The 23,522-nt window shown below is 34.4% G+C and overlaps 1 long non-coding RNA gene across 1 annotated transcript; it reads left to right on the forward strand.

The window, feature by feature from the left end:
• The first annotated feature begins 1,003 nt into the window (after positions 1 to 1,003).
• LOC125752690 (uncharacterized) lies at positions 1,004 to 20,583 on the forward strand. The gene is made up of 4 exons (XR_007402799.1): positions 1,004 to 1,311; positions 1,568 to 1,685; positions 19,662 to 19,835; positions 20,450 to 20,583. It is a non-coding gene; the product is annotated as an uncharacterized LOC125752690 (long non-coding RNA).
• The last annotated feature ends 2,939 nt before the right edge of the window (positions 20,584 to 23,522 follow it).

Below are 23,522 nucleotides of genomic sequence, written 5' to 3' on the forward strand. Positions count from 1 at the left end.
ATTCAAGGGCCAGAGAGAGCAACCTTTCATATGAGACTTTCTAGGAGTCAGTGGGTGGTATTTCCTTTCTCTTTTCCTTGAGATTATCTGACTCACCCTGTCTGATCAGCTGAGACAATCCTCTGAGAGCAACTCTGAATGAGAATTACAGTAACAGCCTTTGTCTGACAGCAAAGAGATTTCCCTGAGCCACTGTGTTTGGCCTGGAGATGAGCCCAAAGCAGTTTTACACTAGAGCAGTTGAATGTGTCTCGAAAAAATATTTGTTTGCACTGACTGTTTGGAATTTGAATGGGGAGTGGGAGGATCCAGCTGGTGGCTGCGAAGTGTGACAGTGTTTATTCGAATTAGATGGCTAAAAAGGGAGTATCTATTCAAGGGAAGAACTCCTTTCTCTGTGAAATGTCCCTGCATCCAATCTCTGTGTGACTCTCCCACTCTCGCAGTTAGAATGGATTTGACACTCTTGTTTGGGTTTAAACAAAAACAAAAACAAATGCAGAGAGGAAGCCACTATCACATCTCCCACTCTCCTCCTATCACATCAGCACAGTAGCCAGGAGTGCCTTATGGGATTACAGAAAGGGAACAGCTCAGTTTCTATGTTGTTTGGAACAGTTTATGCAAGAGCCCAAAGGCACATAATTTAGAAAAATTAGGAACTGGGTAGATTTGGGTGATATAATGTCCAGAACTGGTACCATCAGATCACAACATTGGACTGTGTGATGAGTAAAAGCACTGCCTTCGGTTTGTGCCTGTGCCTCACTCAACCTTCTCCTTAAGTTGCTAGAATTTCACCCAGTAAAGGAGATTCAGCCTTAATCTCCAAGTTCATATATCCATGTTCTTCTTGCCCCAAAGTGAGCAATTTGTAATAATTTACCCAGTAATAAATAAATGATCGCATTGTGATGAAACAAATGGCCTTTAATCACAGAATGTTTGTTGTGGCCTTAATAAATATTGATTACCATCTTGATTATAATGATGTGATCTGTTACAATAAATTTTTAAGTAAATACTACTACACCTGCACGCAACCGGAGGAAGGCTTGATATCAGTCCAGCAACAAGAGTTCTCTTTCCAACCTTCCGCATTCTCAACTGCCATTTGTTTTGAAAGGGATTTTAAAGGAACATTAAACATTTCGCAAACTTGCTTTTTGTGCTCAGTGATTTATTTCTTGTTAGAACAGTTTTTCAAGCTAATTAAGATAAATTGTTTGTAATGAACAGAAACCTGGCATTCACCGACTAGCTTGAAGTCTGAGTTCTCAATGAGTGAAAGAAGAGGAACCTTGAAATTAAGTAGTGATTACTTATTCTGTAATTTGCTGGTCAAAAAGAGTACATATTCACCATTCAGTTTACTGTCCACAGGACCTTGTGTTTTCTAAAGCAGTGCCAATATGTAAAACAAGACTTGCTGGCTAATTCATGGGTTAAAAATCTTTTTACAAGGTCAGAAGTCCAATCTGAGTGCAACTGGAAAGAGTAGGACTTTTCTCTGAAATGGGTCAGTTGACTTTCTTCAGAGATGTTTCTTTGTGCTTCCTACTTTCAGATTGTCTTCATTTCCTCGAAATGCCTCAGCTAAATGTCATTTTAGAAGGAAAAGGATGCTCAACAGACTGAACTTTGTGACCCTTATGAAATGACACATTTTTTCCTCTTATATAAAGGTATGGGATTGAACTAGATGATCTTTTCAGACCCTGGCAACCCCGAAATTCCGTAATTCTAACTAGTTTTTCTTCATTTTCACGTATTCTCATTGCATTCTGAGTAACTTCCCATGCCTACATTTGCAGTACAGGAGGATCTAAGCCAGTGGTTCTTGGACCAAATTATAGCCAACAAAGGAGCACAAGTGGTGTTAACATTCAAATTTCTTGCTTCTCTCCCTAGTGCTTAGGTTTAATAGATCTAGGGTGGGCTTAAGAATTAGTGTGTTGAGAGAATACCTATGTCAGTTCTGCAGCATATATCTTGTGGACCCTTCCTTATGAAAAGAAAAATAGTTTGGTAGCTTATTTATCAGTTTTATTTAATACCAAACCATTCAATTGCAGGCTGTGTGAACACCAGCTAACATCATGCTGATCATCATCTATTATAAGCACACAAAGCTTACTACTTAATATCAAGAAAGCCAATTTTTATAGAACTTTGCTGTATTAAGATGTCTCTTTTTCTTTAAATAGCTTTTTATAAAGGGATATAAAAGGGAGAGGATATTGAGACAAAGATAAAAACTTCATTCTAACTACAAGAAAATCATTTCTCAGTCTTTGTGTGGAGAAAAATATGGTTCAAGATCTAGGATTCCATGTAGCTTGGCCAGGTATAAATTAAGACGGCTGATGAATTGAATGCATGGTTATTTTAAGCCATAAAAAAAAAAAAAAGAGCTGGGTTATTTTGTTTACATTTTATCACATTACATTCCAAAGTACTTTAAGACATCTGGAGTGGAGCTCCTTGAGTTTACTGCATGTCAGCACAACCCTTCTTGCTGCCCCTTGGACAACTAAATGAATTTGGCAGCCTGTGAATCAGAGGCTCCCAGCACAGATTCTTCTGTGCCTTGTCCATACAGGTTGTCTCCATGGCCACTTGTGTGTTGGTCTGTCCTTTGCTGTTTTTCTAGGAAACCCACTATCTTCGACATTTTCCTGATTTTAAAGACTTTTACTGAATATTTGAAGATACCAGGGAAAGGCATGTGACATGCATTCATTGACTTCTTTACCCACCTCTCCACTGTTGTCTCTCACCTTTTTAAGTCTGTAAAGTAGAAACTGCCCTGTTTCAGAAATTGCCCTGTTTCAGTAGATACACAATTCACAATTCAGGGATACACAATTTCCTTTTGTCATGACATGTTTTCTAGAAAACTGTGTCAGATGAATATTTCTCCTTGCCTACCCGGTTACCTATGGGACCTCTGCCATGTTAATACATATTTCATATAAAAAGTTTAGAATGCTAGTTTATTATTTGTTTGATTCTAAAACTTTTCAAACCTTTAATGGCCTGTTGGATTCTGTATTTTTCCATGGATGAGGAAGTGAGAACTATAATAATCTACTTGGCCAAACACATGATTATTTTTTCCCCCCATGGAACCCTTAATGACATCTCATAGTGCATTAGTGTCCTGTGGAGCAGTTTTAGAAACTTACTCTCAGGAAAGATGGTGTTGATTTTCCATTGTGTGCTGGTGAGGAATGTGAACCAGGGAGAAGACAGCAGCCTGTTGGGCTGCACTTGAATTTCAGGCAAAGGAACAGGGTATAGCCAGAAGGTAAAATGGCACGTTTTTACACATGTACTTCAAAATATCCAATTTTCCCATCAGGATCCTCTTTTAAGTGGTTCTCAACTCAACCTTTGTGAATATCAGGACCCTTCTTTCATGTCAAAATCTTGAGTTTTCCCACATGATTAAGTTATTATGCTTTGGTTCTATGATTCAGAAAATATATAATATTAAGAGCTACTAAGATAAAGCAAGATAAACCTATTCAGCTATAAGAAAGTTAAAATCCAGAACACTGATGACGCCAAATGCCAGTAGGGATATAGAACAACCAGAACTTTCTCATTGCTGGTGGGAATGCAAAATGGTATAGCCACTCTGGAAGTACTTACAAAATTAAACAATTTCTTACAAAATTAAACAGACTCTTACCATATGACCCAGTTGTCACCCTCCTTGATACTTACCCGAACAAACTTAAAACATATCCACACAAAGACCTGCACACTAATGGCTATAGTAGCTTTATTCATAATTGCCAAAACTTTGAAGGCATCTTGACTGCTTTAGGTGAATGGATACATAAACTGTGGTGAAGGCAGACAATGGGGTATTATTCAGCAATAAAAAGAAAGAGACTGTCAAGCTATGAAACCTTGGCACATAGTCCTAAATTAAAGAAGGCAATCTGTAAAGGCTACATACTACTGTATGATTCCAGCTATATGACATGCTAGAAAAGGCAAATCTATGGAATCAGTGAAAAGGTCAGTGGTTGTCAGGTGTTCAGGGGGAGGCAGAGATGCATAGACAGAGCACGGAGGATTTTTAGGGCAGTAAAACTACTCTGTATGATACTACAAATGGTGGGTACATATCATTATACATCGATCAAAGCTCAAAGACTGTACCAAAGCAAGAGTGAACCCTAATGTAAATTATAGACTTTAGGGGGTAATGCTATGTCAGTGTACATTCATTGTTTGGAACTCTGGTTCAGGATATTGATAGTGAAGAAAACTGTGCATGTGTGGGAGTAGAGGGGAAATGGGAACTCTCCATACTTGTTGTGAACCAAAAACTGCTCCAAAAAAAAAAAAAGTCTATTAAAAATTAAATCATTACAAAATACAGTTACTGTTTGATCTAGCAAATACATCCTTGGGCATTTATCCCAGAGAAATAAAAACTTATGTACACAACATGCACACACACACATAAGCTATAAGCTATAAGTTACTTTACAGTCTATTATTCAGAATAGCAGCTTGCGATTCTTTTGAAAAAGAGTACCTGGTGCAGTGTCGAATGAGGGACGTCTTGAAGGTTGTTGGGGACTGGCAGGTTAGGTACCACTGCCTTCTGGTGAAGTGGCAAAATTTGGAGCTTTTGTGATTCTAGCATCAAAGTCTCCATCTTACACAGGTTATTTGCATCATATAAGCATCATTTTGAGTTTCTGCACACATGTGCTACTTGTATATTGATATTTTCAGCCAAACTCTTCAATGTAGAAGAATGGTCACTGCAGTTCAGCGTAAATGTCAGCACCAAGCACATATTGAACATCTTTCTTGGACTCCCCCTATTGTCATATTCAGGATATGAAGTTGGAACCCAGGCCTCTCTTAGCACATCAGTTGCTGTTCACTTAATCCCATGTGCTCTACAATAGCAAAGCCCTTCACCTAATGGGCAGTTTTTTAAAATGACCTAACAAGTTGTTTGGAATATTTCGTTGAGATATTTATTACTTTGCATTTACATCGTTTGTTTGTGGTCAGACTGTACCTGCTTAACCACTTGGTGGATATTTAATTTAGTGTATATTAGCATGTGTTTATTGGTCTCACTGTCATGCTTATAATATGGATATGCTTTGTAGAGTATCTTCTGTGGGCTGGGAAACTATGTTGGTGGGTTTTCTTTGTAACTAACATATACTGACAATCTCATAATAATCTTGCAAAATAGATGTACCATTTTACAGATTAAAATACTACAAGGCCCAACAAGGTGAAGAAATTTGGGAATGGTGACTGAGCTCATAAGTAGCAGAACTATGATTTGAGCCCAAATTACCTAGAATTTAAATGATAGTAGATTTGATGGTGTGAGGATTAACTTCTATAGCATTAGACAAGGACTAATTTTTCATGGCATGTTTCTTTGTCATAACACCTGGTGGTTAAGAGCCTTGGCTCTAAACTGCCAGGATTAGAATCCTGGTTACATCCTATGATTGTGAGCAAGCTACTAATTTCTTTGTGCTTGCATTACCCATCTTACTATGGAATAACAATAAACTTGTATTATAAAATTGCTATGAAAATCAAATGAACCGACATATGTAAATCTGTTTAAAATAGTGACTAGTACATAGTAAGCAATCAATTTATATTAGTTATTATTATTATTAAATATTTTAAAAATAAACATTTTAGGTGATATTATCACATTATCATTGTAGAGTGTGTACAAGCTTTCAGTGCCAATGACCAATGCGTGAGACTCTGATTACTCAATTTTCTCCTTTCACCATGGAATGCACTGGAACCAACAAGGTCCCTGACCCAAACTGGACTGTTGGATTTGTCCCCGAACATCTCTATTAGCAGCCTCAGATTGTTGGCCTGTCACCATCTCTCTGATTGTAGAAATGGCACATATTTGGAAGATGCTTAAAATGAAGGCTGTGAGACCAGAATTTTCTATTTTGGAAAATGCTATGAAGCATAAACTATATAGCATCCTTTTATTGCAGGGAATATGATATTATTTTTATTTCTTTATTCATAATTTGGTACCTGGGATAACTTAGTGTCAGGGTTGATAAGGACTCAAGGTATTACAAAGTAGGTTTAGAAATGCATTTGCAAGTCCTGATGTTCTGTAAGAAAAATGTCTTAAAACATCAAGGTTGTTCTATGTTAGGTTACATAGTTTAAAATTACATTAGTTGTAGAAACATCAACTTTGCTGACATCAGATACATTTCTCCCTGAGAGGAAGATTGAAAACAGCCTTATGAGACAGTTAACCAGGGCAGGAGGCTGTATTTTTGACACAACTTGATGTTCATTCATTGGGCTAATATGATTATATTCAGCATCTCACACAAAGGAAACACTTATTCATACACATTAAAAATATATATGAACTTGTTTGTCGTAGAATCCAGTACACAAACTCTTTCCTTCACTGGTCTTTTAAGGTCAGAATTCGTATTTCTACGATATGCATTCAAACCATGACTGTTTACCATGGGGTTGACTTTTCTTCGATCTTAAAAAGATTTTTTTTTTCCCAACAGTGACATGAGAACACTCAAATACAATTGAGCTCCAACTCTGTATCCCAAGACGATGATTTTACATAGGCTAGATCTAATGCTACCAGGGTAAATAGTATAAGGAAGTGGTTCTTTTTGTGTCAGGTCATTAGTAACCATGTATATGAAAGAAATTAGGATCTTTTAAGTTAGGACCCAGTATACTATTTTATAATTAACCTATAATTTATTTCAAAAGTAGAAGTTTACAGAGTAATTTGGATAAAACATTCCAGATATTTAGGTAAACAGTTGCCATGAATAGGCGTTAGTTATTTCATCTTCCATATGGTGGACAAAACACATATGCCATGCGAGTTATATTTAATGAGGAAAACAATAACAAAGACCAAGAATCCCTAAAATGAAAAACACTCCACAAGGACTTATCAGGTGAGAACTTGGAAGAGATGCAGACAGAATGCTTTTCCTGTTGCTTCCAAAAGCCTGAGGTGAGGAGAGGTAAGATTTAAGTCAGAAACAGAATGCAGGGGATCCCTGGGTGGCTCAGCGGTTTGGTGCCTGCCTTCGGCCCAGGGTGTGATACTGGAGTCCCCGGGTCGAGTCCCGGTATCAGGCTCCCTGCATGGAGCCTGCTTCTCCCTCTGCCTGTGTCTCTGCCTCTCTCCCTCTCTGTGTCTCTCATGAATAAATAAATAAAAGAAAGAAAGAAAGAAAGAAAGAAAGAAAGAAAGAAAGAAAGAAAGAAACAGAATGCACATCTCATTAAAAAAATGGTCTTAAACAGTTGAAAGTCTTTAATTTCCAGCTTATGAATGTGCTCCTCTTGTAGCTGGCAGAGAAAGAGAAAAGAAACATGGTTTTTCTTCCTTTCTTAAGGTAATTAAAGGTCTGGTGTATCTTTAAACTGTTTTATTCTTACAAAGAAAGAAAATGATGGAAACTGTGTTTAAAAAATGTAATAGATGCTTCTCAAAGAAATGAACATAATACATTTGGGGATAAGATCACAGCAAAATGAATGAAAATTTTAGCTCTCACATTTTAAACTTGCATAGCCAGAGGAGCGTGGCTAGAGAATATGAACTTAAATAATTTTCTGTTAGTACCTGCAGCATTTGTGGAAATTTCTGAATACATTAAGCGAATCATTTAGATAGAGTGTTGAAAAAAATAGAGGGTTGAAGCATAATATTTCTATTTGATTGGACTCTGAGTTGGTTAAATCGAAATGGAGCATTATGATAAAAATGAACCTGAGGACCCTTAGTAGGTATATGTCATCAGTAAAAAATGCCATTTACAGCAACAAAATACTACAAGACAATTACTACAAAATAATGAGTAATGAATTCAGGAAATGGTGGTTGGGCTCCATGAAAAGAATTGATGGACTCAATCTGGTTCTTACTGCTTTTTCTAAGGGTGTCCACCATATGAAAAACTCACAAAGGAAGCACCAAAGAGGCCAGAACAGAACCATTGGTTGATTTATCTACTTTTTTTCTCACTCCCTCTAGAAAATCTGTAAAAGTCTTGCCAATTAGGCCTGAAGGAAACAAACACATGTGTGGTCCAATTGGAGGAGCGAGAAAGCATTGGTGGCAAAGAAGAGCACATTCCACATGTTTGCTAAGTGCCATGTCTGTTAGTAATTATATTACAATCCATTTGGAACATATTAAAAAAAAATCCAGAATAACGCCTAAACTACTTAGTACCAGCCCCCAAAACTCTTTAGTATGTTTTACCACTAGATAAACATAAAAACTAAAAGTAGTCTTGAGAAAATTTCCTTGATTTAACAGGATAATTTTATGTTTATTGATTATAATAATACAGAAATTAGGGGTTGTGTTTTGCGTGTTTTTTAAATTTCAGTTTTCTAGTGATCCAGTTTTTATTCTATTTAACGAAATATTGATTCTGCAACAAACTGGAAAAAAACAAACAAACAAACAAACAAAAAAAAACCCTGATTCTTTACCGTAGATAGTTGAGAAATCCAGGTTTGGATTGTAGCTAAATGAAAGAGCCAAATAGAAAAACTACAATGTGCACTCCTGAGCCTGTCCACTGCCTGTTCTGGATTTTGTTTTGGTTTGTTTTGTATTTAATTGCCCCAAAAACAAACCTGCCTTCATGTATGAAAGTTTGCAATTGATCTGATGATAGGGAGTACTAACTTTGAACCTCAACTGGGCAAAATATTACCAGCTCTTCAAAAAAAAAAAAAATTCCATTCTTCTCATAGTAGGTTTTCTTTTTTTTCCATGAGTGGATTTATATTATAAAAATGTGTACTCAATTTTTATTATATTCTGAATTTCAACAATAAAAATTTGTGGAAATTTGTTTTCTCCCTTATTATATATGTACCTACTTGGTGTCCTTGAATTTTTTCATATTGACCCACAAAGCCTAAAATATTTTACAACCTGGTCTTTTAAGGAAAAACTTTGTCAACCACTGAGATAGAGACAGGTTTCAACTCATAAGCATTCTTGCAAATGCAAAAATGTGCATGTTCTTTAAGCTCAAACAGTAAATATTTTATATATATCTGCATGTGATATAATTCAAATACATACAGATACAATTATAAACAAATTCAAATTAAGTTTTATAAATGTGTAACTTTTTAATTAGGCATTTTATTTTTGTGTATTTATATATACATTTGTATCATAAAGTAATGCATGAAACTTATTTTTTTTTAAAAATAGGGAAGGATATCAAATGAAAGCCAGAAGATTCACTTTGATTTCTTTCCAAACTCAATCTAGCTCTCTAGATAAAGCTTTGAACCATTTCTTTTTAAAAATTCTGCTGAAGGTTAGTACTATAATTATAAATAATATGCTTCTTTACAATTTCTAGTTTTAGATATTACTTCTTAACTCCCTTCCATGGAGGAGGAAGGATTCAGCTTATTTAATATGACTTCTGCTTTCCCTCTTCTTGTAGACTAAGGAAAGCTAATATTTTAGTTCTTCCACTGATATCACTAGACTTTTAAATAATTTACATAAATGTTTCATTTTCTCCCCCAACAAGTTTTAAACCTCTCTTGATGCCCCAATGTATTAAGGCCCCTATCTCTTGCTGCATACCCCCTTCCCCAATTTTTTTTCTCATCTTCTATTAGCTGTGCTTTCATATAGGCAAAACTGGTAACATTTGCTTTCAGATCTGCAAGTATTAGATCTTTTTTTTTTTTAAGCCAGTCTTAATATTTGAAAATAAATACATGGCCTTGTATTTTTTTTTCCTCCATATCCTCAGTTTGGTAATTGCTTCCAAGATTGGCTTAAAATGCAAGTTATTCCAATAATTAAAGGATTTTTGTTTTAACTATTGTACAAGAGATACTTTTCAATAGTCCCACTCCTTTCCTTCAAAAATTCCCATTCGATGTTTACTGGACTATTTTCATCTAGCCTTAATTTCTTTGGCTTTTTCCCTCATGCTCTATCTTTGCCTTTTTATTTTATATTCTGGAAAATTTCCCGTACTTTTTTTTTTTTCCATCTGACTCATGATCTTTAGCTCAGTGCATAATTACCTGACAATCTGAGCTTTAATTTCTAATATCTATGTCTTATTTTCTTATGTTCTTTTCTCATAGCAACCTCTTCTTATTTTATGTCTATACATGTTCTCGAACCCCCTAAGAAATTAGAATTGTTTGAAGTTCTTTCCTTATTTTTTGCAGTATCATTTTTGTTGCCCCCAGGATCAGTTATCCTCATTGTTTATGGTGGTGTTTCTCTTTCATAATCCTATTTTACCACAAATGTGTGGTGTCCTTGCAGCCTGGATATGTGATGTCTCCTACAGTGCCTTCTACCTTCTTCCTGGCCAATGGCACATCATAGATAGGATTTTGGAGCTGGAGTAGAGGCTATATGGGACATGGAGAGATAACAAAGTGAAAGCTCCTTTAAAGCACCCACAAGTCAGAGGGCATTTCTGAGACAGTGGAAATAAAGAAATTCCTCACTCTCACACTTCACCTAGACAGTGGTCTTCATTTGGATGTATTCCAGAAAGAAGAAGGTACATAGAAAATACAAAACTATAATAAACATCCTAATTGCCTAAAATATAATGACCATTTAGACAGACTAACCTTCTAGATAGATAGTTTATAGACCAACATGTTCAGATGCAATGAAATATTTGGGCTCTACTGATCAACTTTACATAATAACAGAATAAGGATACTGGTTATTCTAGATGGGATGCTTTAAATCTACCAAGAGACTCTGTAACCTCAACCCTTAATACAAAATGTCACTTCTTAACACAAAAAGAAAGACCACTCTAGACTTACTGTGCACATTCTAAAACCTGTGGAGTTCCCTGCCTACACTTCCCTGGCTATTTTCATAGGGGGAGAGGTTGGACTGAGACCATTGGACTCTATAGACCACCTTTTATTTCCTCCATTTATAAAATATTTAGAAATACTTCCCTAAGTTCCAGCTTGGCAAGGATTTCACTTGTTCATGCAAGCCAATGTGCATTTAAGCATTCATTGCTCAGAAGAAAACCATGCCAATTTAGGAATGTTGGCAATGACAGACAAAAGGTCAATAATGATTTCAAGTATACGGGGTTTACTTAGTCTTTTGAAATTAATCTAACAATTTCTACCAGCATGCAAGTTTTTAACATCAGTCATGATTTTGATCCTAAGAAGGCATTTAATAACAATTTTATAACCCTTATTCTCAGTCTGCATAACCCTTATTCTCAGGCTACTTCAGCAATATTTGCTGGTTTCTTCTAAAACTATTTTAGTCATTGACTTAATCTTACTCACCAAATATTATATTGAAAGAACAAAATGGTTAATCAGATTACAAATAAAATATGTGAATAATTATATTAATATTGTGTTAATAATAAATATTGGATAAAACTAACATCCATAAAGGTCTAATGACTGACCTGATTAAAGCAGCTGAAATTACTTTACTTCACATGGCAGATAGTGAGAATCTGTTAGAAATGATTAATTTTTATGAACAAAATATTATAGATTCCAAGTCATACTATTAAAAATTGTATTTAATAAAACAAACATTGGAAAGGAACAATATTTTTAAGGCAATATGTATATCATCTAAAATGAAGTTAAAAAGAGTAAGTTGAATAAACCATTCATTGTATTTGTTTTTATTTCTTCACATTTAAAATGATTAGAATTTCAGTTGAGGCCTTAAATACTTACTGTGTTAGTAAACATATGTAACCAAATGACTTTTGGTATGAAAAAGCATGGATGGATATACAACTCAACAAAAATGCATTTTATGCTTCTCATTTCATATATGAACCTGACACTCTTATGGTATCTATTTCCCATGTTCTTCTATATCTCTAGCATCTGTCCCAATTCCAAAACCTTCAGCTTCTCTCTTTTTTTTTTTATTTAAAAGATCTGTGTAAGATAAATTCTCAATACCCTCATTCATTCAACACAATGCCTACTATGTACCAAATACATTGGAATTTGGAATTTCCAAAAAGTTCTAATTTGTGTTGGTTTGTTTGGTTGGTTTGCTTTGTGAAAATTCTCTTTGATATTGCTTAAACTTGTGAGCTTCTAAAAAGAAAAGAAATATATTTTTCATATTGTTTAATGGAATGCTTTGCATGAGGAAGATAAAGTAAAGGTTTACAGATTTAACTAAATATGCTACAGCCATCTATTCAAGACTTGTTTGTGAAACAGATAGATTCTCCATTCCCTGGAATCTTATTTTCTTTCTAATCACCTCTCTTGGGGTCATACTTCTCCAAGTATCACCTTTACCTTTAATTTTACTGAAATCTCCTTCTCTCCTGAGAACTTCTTCCCCTGAAGTCCTTTCAGGCATTTTTTCCACAACCCAATTATATTGGTCCCTGTTGGGGGTGGTTGTTATCCTTCTCCTTTCTTATTGCCATATTCTCACTGGGAGGGTAGTAGGAGATGAGGACAGAGAAGTAACTCCTGGTCTTTTTCTCCAACCCCTGTTATCATTCTTGGAGATTTCAGTATCCATTAATCTTAGCTTCTCAGTTCCATTATTTAGATTTTTTTCCCCAATAATTGCATCCTCCTCTCCACTCCCATGATCCTAATCTAGACCATAACGTTTCCAAATTAAAACATCAAGCTTCAAAGTCTCTGATGACCACCTGGCATCTTTCCAAGTTACTCCATTAATGCTTCAAGCCCACCTCACCAGGACCTCAAATCCATGTCCCCTTTTTATGGTTCATTGTTCTTCTCACATTCTCACTTCCCTTCTTACTTAGCTTAGAATTGATAGCTCAAAAAGACAGGACCACAATCCCTTTTGTAAAATCCTTGGAAACAAATGTGCATCAGAATTCAAGATTTCTTTTACAAAATGTGAGAAAATATGCATAAAATTTATCCTTGTAACCTTATTTAAGTATTCAGTTAATTTGTATTAAATACATTCACATGGTAGCACAATCATTCTCCAGAACTCTTTTCATCTTGCAAAAATCAAATATTATACCCATAAGGCAAGAACTGTCCACCCCTCAGCTCGTCTTAGCCCCTGGCAACAACCCGTATAGTTTCCGTTTATTTGAATTTGATTATTCTAGGTACCTAATATAAGTGGAATCATACAGTATTTGTCTTTTCGTGACTGGTTTATTTTACTTAACATAATGTCCTCAAAATTTATCCATATTGCAGCATGTGTCAGAGTTTTCTATCTTTTTAAGGTTGAATAATTTTCCATTATAGGTGTAAACCACATTTTTTTTTTATCCATTCACCTGTTCATAGACCCTTGGGTTGCTAACAGGTTTTCGCTATTGTGAATAATGCTGCTATGAACAGGAGTATAATATATTTCTTCAATAGTCTGCTTCAGTTCTTTTGGGTGTGTCCTCAAAAATGGAATTGCTGGGTCATATGGTAATTCTAATTTTAATGTTTTGAGGAACTGCAATATTGTTTTCCACAGCAGCTACACCATTTTACATTCCAACTAACAATGCCCCAAGGTTCCAATTTCTTCACATTTTCACAGACATTTGTTTTCTGGGTTTTTGTTTGTTTGTTTTTTTATAGTAATCATCCCATTGTGTGAGGTGGTATCTCCTTGTGTTTTTGATTTGCATTTCCTAATAGTTAGAGATATGGAGCATCTTTTTACATTCTTATCCATTTTCTGTTTAATCATTTCCATGATGCCTTACAATCTCTATAATCACTTAAAACTATACTTGTGAATCCAGCTATTATTGTATACAACTTACTACTCTTATTAAACTAAACCACAATACTATGGATGATTATTTGAAATTACATATGTATAATGTTATCTGGGACTGAATGACTTACTTTCATGGTATTAAAATTGTTGTAATCTAAGTTTTAAAGGAAAGGAAATGTTCTAATGACTAGTTTTATTTATTTTTGACAGATTGTCAAATTTTTAGGAGCCACATGATGACTATAAGTATATAGCAGTCAAGAATTACAGAAATGCTTTCATTTTAAATATGTAATTTGTTTGGTTTCATTACAAAATTTATCTAGACAACTAAAAAAGAAAGTAAAATCAATACAATTTTCAACATTTGTGAACTCTTTAAGTTGAATGAATATTTTCATTTTGTAATGTATAAAATCAAATAAAATATAAAAATAATAAGCTCATGATGCAACATAATCTTAAAATTCCACTAGTGCAAAATTACACAAGTCATATATTTTTCAATGAGAGCTTAAAAACAATAAATCCTTAGTAGGTCAGAAATTTATCCCCAAAGATATTAAAAAGAAAACTATTAATAAAGAACTCTTGTTTAATTAGATTTTAGCTTAATTTGAAATTAGGGAGATACCTAATATGCAATATTTCTGACATAATTTTACTTTGAAAACCAGTATTTTCATTACATTTCCAAAGTCTAAAATGTGACTTCCTATAATGTTTATGTTGAACAAAACAAAGTTGTTTGGGAATTTACATGTAAGGTTGTTTGGGAATTTACATGTAAGTAAGTATATGTAAGATACTTATATTTATTTATTTATTTTTATTTTTAAATTTTTTAGATACTTATATTTATATGTAAGTATAAATAGCCTGAAAGAATTATACAAGATAAAACAGGATGTAAAATGCTCTACATTACCAACTTATTTTTTCACACACCACTTATAAATATAGTTGGACCTTTCTTTTTTTTAAAGATTTTATTTATTTATTCATGAAGACACAAAGAGAGAGAGAGACAGAGACAAAGGCAGAGGGAGAAGCAGGCTCCAAGCAGGCTCCATGCTGATGTGGGACTTGACCCCAGGACTCCAGGTTCACACCCTGGGCTGAAGGCAGGCGCTAAACCGCTGAGCCACCCAGAGATTTCTGAGTTGGGCCTTTTATAAGGAACAAAATTCTCAAACAATACAGCAGTGTTCATGAAGACTTGAATAAAAAGGAGACTCAGTCACATGGTAGGAAGAAATAGACTGACTAAAAATCAAATAACATATTATTATAAGATCTAGGATTATAAAGAGCAGACCTTAAATTTCCAAAGAGTTATTTAGGTCCTGCTCACACTATCCCATATATCTGGAGGTAGCTCTATTAGTAGGCAGGCAACAGATACTGACTCTGATTACATTAAGCAGAAAATAAGAAAGTGGCAGACTATTGGAGAGTTCACAGAATCAAGGTGCAGTCTGGAAATTCAGGCTCTATAACCAGAGAAAAACCAAAGGATTAGCAAACTCAGCAAAGGTCAACACATGAGAACACTGTGGTTAAGACGGCTGTCTAGGACACTTGATGCTCTTGCTTGCCAGTAGACTCAGGACTCCAGGGCTAGTGCTGAAATTTTTTTTTTAATCTACTTTATCGTCTAATGCATGCAATTTTAGATAAGTTTTGATGACTGTGTATACCTCTGAAATTACCATCTTGATCAAGACAGAACATTTTCATGTCCCAGAACGTTCCCTTCATAGTCAACCTCCATTCTCACATCTGAATCAAAAATTGATTTATTTTTATCATTTTTGATTAATTTTGCCTGTTCTAGAAGGTCATTTAAATGCAAGGAATACACTATGCCGTCTTTTGCATGTGGCTCTTTTTCACTTGGCATAGTGTTTTGGGATTTGTCCATATTGTTGTGTTTATTATTGTCAATTGTTTCATTTTAGGGCTTAGTTGTAGTCCTTGTAAATAATAATAATACATAAAAGTTAATCTCATATAAAAATAAAATAAATAAATATATCACTATTAACGTATGCATTCTTCAGTTGATGGGATTTGGGTTGAAATATTATTAACTATGCTGCTATCAACATTCTTGTAAAAGCCTTTGTATAGATATGTTTTCATTTCTCTTGAACAAATATGTAAAAGTAGAATTTCTGCATCATATTGTAAATGTGTGCTTTACATGAAATTGACAAAGTGTTCTCAAAGGCCACTGTATCATTTCACAGTTTTGCTGGCAATGTTTCAAATTCCATTTTCACCAGCATTTCATACCATCACTCTTTTTAAATTTTATCCATCCTAATGACTGCTAAGTAATATATTATTAGGGTTTTAGTTTGTATTTCATTGATAACTGAGATGGAACATATTTTCACATGTTTCATGTGCTCGTGTTCATTGGCCTTTGTCCATCTTTTTTGGTGTGTCTGTTTAAGCCTCTTGGTTATCTTCTATTTGGGTTGGTTGGTTTCATGACTGGGTTGTAAGAGTTTTCTTAGTATTCTGGACACTAACACTTTGTCAGATATATGATTGTAGATATTTCTCCTAGTCTGGCTAGAATTTTTATTCTCTTTATGGTGATTTTTAAAGAGTGGAGTTAATTTGAAGTCCATTTTATCATTAAAAAAATGTTTAGTGTTTTTTGTGTAGTCTCTACAAGAAACTGTTGCCTATGTCAAGGTCACGACATTTTTTTTTCTATTTCCTTTTTAAAATTTTGTTGTTTAGGATTCACACTTAGGTCTATGATCCATTTTGAATTGATGTTTGTATTGGTATGAGATAGTGTCAGGGTTTTATTTTTGTTTTTATTTTTGTTTCTTATTTGGATATTTCATTTTTCCACTATTGCTGAAAATAGCTTATTTTTTGTTCTTACTAAATTACTTTGATATCTTTATTTAAAAAAAATCAGTTGCTCATGTGTATAGGCCCATGTTGGACTCCATGGTGTATTTCAGTGATCGTTATGCCAACACAAAATTCTCTTGCTTACTGTAGCCATCTAATGAGTCCTGAAATCAGGTAGGCTAAATCTTAATTTTATTGTTCTTATTCTTCATCTTCCTTTTTTTCATTTTAATAGGAAATTTGGGTTTACTAGATTCTTTGATTTTATCTGAAATTTAAAATCAGTTTACCAATTTAAAAAATAAATTAATAAGAGCCTGGCTGATTTTTGATTGACATTGCATTGAATTTCTAGACATGAAAGAATGGGCATCTTGTTAATATTAAGTCTCTCCAGTACTTTGCCCTGCAGATACCAGATGCTTCAGCAGTCTCAGACTCTGATCTGCACTTCTCAGTTCAATGAGATGCACTCCTTGCATGGACTCTAGCTACTTGTGTTTTGGTCAGAAAATTGTTCCCGGCTGAAAGCTGGGGCAAGAGGTGGTAACCAGGTTTCATCTCCTGGACATCCCCTTGTCTCAGGGATCACTTTCTTTTGCTCCTGTTATCCAATGCGTGGAAACCATTTTATTGTGTATTCTATCCACTTTTAGAATTGTTCATAGAGACCGTTACTTTAGCATGGCTGGCAGCAGGAATGAACTGATGCTCAAATCTTAGTGCCTAGCTTGTCAGTGGACTTTCAAAGTTGATTGCCAAGGGCACCTGGGTGACTCAGTGGGGGAGCATCAGCTTTTGGCTCAAGTTGTGATCCTTGGGTCTGGGATGGAGTCCCACGTCGGGCTCCCTGCATGGAGCCTGCTTCTCCCTCTGCCTGTGTCTCTGCCTCTTTCTCTGTATCTCTCATGAATAAATAATAAAATGTAAAAAAAAAAAAGTTGACTGCCATTAATACTAAACCAACTGGGCTTTTGTCTTTGGGCTTCCATTTCTGTAGTCTGCAAAATGTGGAAAATAAGTCTCTACTTCATAAAGTTGTAAAGATTAAATGAGTAAAACTTTTAAAACATGGTCTGAAACATAAAAAGTATGTGAATATTAGCTATCTTATTATTTTTGAATCACTCCCTTAAGACTCAAAAGTCTAGAATAGAACCATGCAATTGGCAGACTCTAGTTTATGTGTTCCGCTGGTTCCTTTGATGCTAAGAGGGTAGGATAGCTAGTGCTTTTAACCTCGTAATCAGGAAATCTCTTGAGAAAGAAAGGGCTTGAGATGTTGAGTAGCAGAAAATTTAAAAAAATATCCTCTAGTACATTGAGTCAGGGGTTTGGACATTGAACCATGGAAAGGTAAAATCAATGAAGGTGCCTATGAAGGTTCTATTTAGCATAGTTTATGATCTAGCCATAAAAATATAATGAAACATGTATAGAATACAGTAACATGTATAATAAAAAAACCTCAAAGGCATTTTGCCATAATCTACCAATCTATCTTTTGTATGTCTTGCAAATTCCTTTTAAAAATGATATGTGTGCATGTATGTGTCTGTGTTTTTTTTTAACACAAAGCAGAGTTCTTATGCTTTATAAACAAAAATGTCCCTCATAGAACAAATAATCATGTTAATGTTTACTAAATGAATAAGATTTTTTTAGAATTCATGTAATTCAAAGCACTTTTCTCATTAAATATATATCACATTAATGCATGTATTTATCCATTAATCTTCTCAACCCCAAAATGTTTAAAAGCTATTTTGAAAGAATCCTAAGATACTCAATTTTTCAAAATACTGCAAATTAGTGGAAGATACAGAAGAACAAAGACATGATCAGACACTAGAGATAGCAGACAAGGAAGAAAATATGAAAAAGAATAATCAAAACAATTGAGTAGATTCAGAGGAACCATATTAGTTATTTCTATACTTTTGGTTTGTGATTCTATTATTTGAAGGTGTGTATGTACTGAAAGTGAGGATTGAGTGGGAAAGGAACAGAGAGGGAGAGGAACATGAACTTAGCTTTAAAGATATCAGATTCCTTTATCATTAGTAGATAAAGCTCACCATTCCCTCTCAAGTTCAGGTAGACAGCTTTCTCTGAAAGACCTCAGTCACAGAATTTGCCCTGTTCTAAGTGAGCTCCCAGTGACAATGGCAAAAACCAGGATAAATCCCATTGTCTTTTGCAAAAGTAAAAAAAACCTCCCACAGGCAAATATTTGCCACAATGGATTTCTCAGGATCCTTTCATCTTTCATCTTGTTCACTATATCCCAATTGTTTGTATCCCCTTGTCCATGAAGCACAAGTACTTTGTGGAAACTGACTGCCTTGCCTTCCTCCATTGGAATCAGAACACAATTTGGGCAAATGCAAATTATGACATTTTGTGCAGATTTCTTGGAAAGAAGTTGGATTGTTTTTCTAAGAAATATACTGGAAGAAACTATCTTTTTTCCTACTGAGTATAATTAAGTAAGCATGTCTCTCCTGTTAGCAGCTGGTCTCCATCTTTTGACCAGAAGGAGAGGTTTAGATTAAAGTTAGAGCCAATTTTGAATTGAAATAATACCACTGAAGACAGAGAAAGAAGAGATTGAAGAAGTTTGTCTTTGGTAATATCATTGTGCCACTTGACCAAGTCTTCTGAGCCAGTGATTCAATGATAATTTGAGTTTCATTTATCACTGCATACAAAAGGTTCCTAAATAATACACTCCCGTAGAATGACAACTTCTAGTCATTCTCTACCTGAAAATATTTATCTACAGAGAATTCTTATTCCCTTTTGTCTAACATTAAAAAAAAAAAACACCATAATTTGAAATCATAGCTCTGTCTACTCAGCCATTTTCTCACCAGATAATGTAATTTCAGTTATTTGAACTGGATCCCATATGTCTATTTTTTAATTTAAATTGCCTTCTTTGTTTTTCATATTTCCCTTATATAACCAGATATTTCTGAGTCAACATTGGTCATTCCTTCTCCAATTATCTTAGTACATATGGATTTTCCCTTGCATACTCTTCATTCATCAATGTTACAATCTCAAATACCAGAGGGAATCAGAGAGCTTACCAAAGATACCATTTATCTTAAAAGGATGAGTGACCTAATGTCTAGTGAAAGTAAGTATACATGATGGAGGAAATTAATATTAGAAAATTAACATTAAGGAGTTCTCTTAAGTAGAAAATAAAAATAATCACTTTAATGACATTTATCATAGAGATTGGAGGTACTACTTACTCCCTTTTGGTTACTAAAGAAATTATTTTTGGACTTTTTCTCCAAACCTTTTCAAGTCTTTCTTAATATCTTAGATTTTCATTATCTAAAATTGGGGTATACAATTGGAATACAAAACTTGCTGGTTTTGTGCATTTTCATTAAAAATATGTTTTGAAAAAGTTGTGATTAAAAAGCTAGACTAAAACCTTTGGCATTAGGCAGAGGAATAAACAATGACAAATTAATAGGAAACAAAACTACTAGTAATAGCTTCCATAAGGCAATGATTCATGAATTCATAGGGACTCATGAGAGTCTTCTTGGTTTTAGAAACTGATCACTTAATTTATTAACTTTATAGCAGTTTATCCTTACATTTCTATTGTGAATATTTACTTTGTGATATTATGAAAACAAGCATCTTTATCTATATTTCATCAAAGGTAATTTTATTCCTTATCGAAAGTATCCCTACTCTTCATCTAATTCAGATTTTTTCTTTTCTCAATAGAATCAGAGCTAAGTGGAAATAGGTGGTCTACAGATTCATCTGTTGGAATAAAATATAACACTAGTTGGAGAAAGTTGAAGATCCTTTGTATTAGAGACAGCTAATGCCTGTCCAAATAAATGCAAAGTGAGAACAAAATTAAGGAGGCAGCAGCATGCTTCTATGATTCGGTGTTTATGTGTTTGTGAGTATGAGTTTAAGTATAGCTTCGTTTAGAGAAAGGGATAATTTTTTAAATGCATAAGAAGGTCTTTTTTTTTTTTTTTTTAGAAGGTCTTTTTTTTTAAGATTTTATTTATTTATTCATGAGAGACACACACACACAGAGGCAGAGACACAGGCAGAGGGAGGAAAAGCAGGCTCCATGCAAGGAGCCCCATAAGGGACTTAACCCCAGGACTCTAGGATCAGGCCCTGAGCCAGAAGCTCAAAGGCTGAGCCACCCAGGGGTCCCTCATAAGAAGGTCTTAAATACCTGAGGAAATAAAAGAAAATATTTGCTTTAGGTCTATATTTATGACTTTTTCTCATTATTAAGTTTCCTGGTACATGGAAAAATATTAAAAGATGAGATATATTCTCAAATTTTTTTAGGTATACTTTATGCAGAGCATCAGACATTTTAGCAATAATAATGAAGAGCCATCTATTGTAGATGGAAAAAGTCTAAATTCAATAGAAAATATAGACTAAGTGCTTTTGCAGTCATATGGATGGATTTGTGTTAAACAACTGTAGTTTCTCACCTCTTGGTCCCTGACTGATACATTACACATATTTCAAGTAGATGGTCAGGATGGAAGAAGGCTCTAGAAACAAGTGACCCAAAGACCAACAGAATTACCTTGGTGAGCTGAAGTAAATGAAACACATGGGCACCTCTTTTGGATGCAGGTATAGAAAAATGCATGCAAATACAGTGAGACATTCTCCAGAAAAGAAATGTCTTCTGGGAAGGCATTATTCTTTTCCAATATAGGGTATTGGGTCCCCTTGCTCTCTTTTCTTTCTTCAATTTCTGGATTTTGCAATTAAAATAAAGAGATTAGCCACGACAGATAGGAGTTCTTTTTAATAAGAGTAAGATATATTATTATAAAATCACACAACCCCTCATATACTAGCAGACTTTTGAAAAAAGAACAGTACTTTTTCAATCAAGTCAAAATATTTCTTAATTAAAATATGCTTGTGATAAATGCCCTTTTCCGTTCGTGTGTATGCACCCAATCCTGGTTGATCTTCTATTTATTGCCAGTCGTAAAACTTCCTGCATATTTGGGAGGAATTCTTAATGCTGGCAAGTCTTTGCAAAAGAATGCATTAGTGTTTGACAGGGACAGCCGAGCTGACCTTGGGAGGCCACTGAAAAATGTTTCACTAAACCAAATAGGAGTCCAAAGAGCAATTGAAGGGTAGAGATTGAATGATGAGAAAATGGGGAAAGTAAGTAAGGTGAAAACAGGGAAGAGTTTGGGAGAGAGCCTATTAGCAGAAACAAATTAAAATAAATCATTAGGCACCCAGTGTGATTGTAAAGAAATGAGATAAATGTTCCTGCGTGGCTTATGGAAATGTCTTCTTCCTTCAGAATCACACCATGCTCTTAAATCTGCTCACATTTGTCTCCTGCTGATCCCCATAGCAACGAATTTCCCATTAAGCGAACTTTGAAAATATGAAAAGTCTTAATTTATGAACTTCTCAAGGGCAAAAAATCATGTCCTTCATAATTGCATAGCCAGTCCTTAACACAGTGTGTGGCACGTTGGGTACATACAGGAAATATTTAGTGAGCAAATATATTAATAAAAAGAATTACACTTTAAATAGAAATTTAAATGTAATTAAAGTCTTAATTACACTTAAAACTTAATATTTATAAGTTCTCTCAACTTTCCATTTTTCCCTGAGTTTGAGCTAATTTATTTCACGTAGTTAATTTATCTTTGAAACTGTTTATTAAAGATTAGCAAATTTTAATTAGTTTTTTAGAAAATATAAATAAAACATTTTCTTTTTTAAAAATTAATTAATTTATTTATTCATGAGAGACACAGAGAGAAACGGAGAGGCAGAGACACAGGCAGAGGGAGAAGCAGGCTCCACACAGGAAGCCTGATGTGAGACTCGATCGCGGGTCTCCAGGATCATGCCCTGGGCTGAAGGCAGATGCTAAACCACTGAGCCACCCAGGGATCCCAATAAAACATTTTCAAAAATTATTGAGCACTACTATTTCCCCTAACACTAAATATTGTAGCAAAAAAAGGCCTTGACTTTGAATTCCTCTTTCCAGGTTCAGATTTCCACTCATGTCATCTGGGGCAAATCATTCAACATTTCTGAACCTTTAAATCCATACAAAATTATCTATAATATTGCTATTGTTAGGCTCAAATGAGATCATGGGTGAGATGATATTTAAGTATCAATTCTTCTCTTCTGAATTTTGAGTGAATTGATTGACTTAGAGGTAAGAACTGACCTCATAATATTCTGAACAGGAATTAGTTTATATTTAGGTGAAAGCTATATTTCTTTACTTCCTTGAGGATGTGTCAGAAATGAGTTCTCCTCTCTTCAGTGAATCTCCATTGATCAAATTTCTATTACTATTCTTTTTAAATTCAAATGTGTATTTATTTGAAGAATATAGATTTATCTAGTGGAAAAGAGTGGTTTGGATTTATATTCCTGTGGAAATGTATTTAAATAGCTTTCTAGAAGTAAAAAAGCAAAGTTTTGAAAACCAGATGTTATAATATATTGTCTTTCCTTGTCATTACCTATTTGCCCTTCAACACCCAACTCAAGTACATCATTTCCCACAAAGAAGCCCTCATCTACCTGGCCAAGATTTCCTTGATTTCCCACTCAGTTTGTCTTCAGCCATATGTGATAATATTTTAATTTAATTAACACATGCAAAGACAAACAATGAGGCTAGGAATACAGAGGTAAATAAAACAGGGGAGAGACAAGTCTAACCATTCTAGAATATGATATTTACAAGGAAGCTGCATGTATTTTAGTCCTTCTTTATCATTTACCACCTTACCTTTACTACACA

This window comes from Canis lupus, chromosome 16 (assembly GCF_003254725.2).
Source record: "Canis lupus dingo isolate Sandy chromosome 16, ASM325472v2, whole genome shotgun sequence".
NCBI classification, from domain to species: Eukaryota; Metazoa; Chordata; class Mammalia; order Carnivora; family Canidae; genus Canis; species Canis lupus.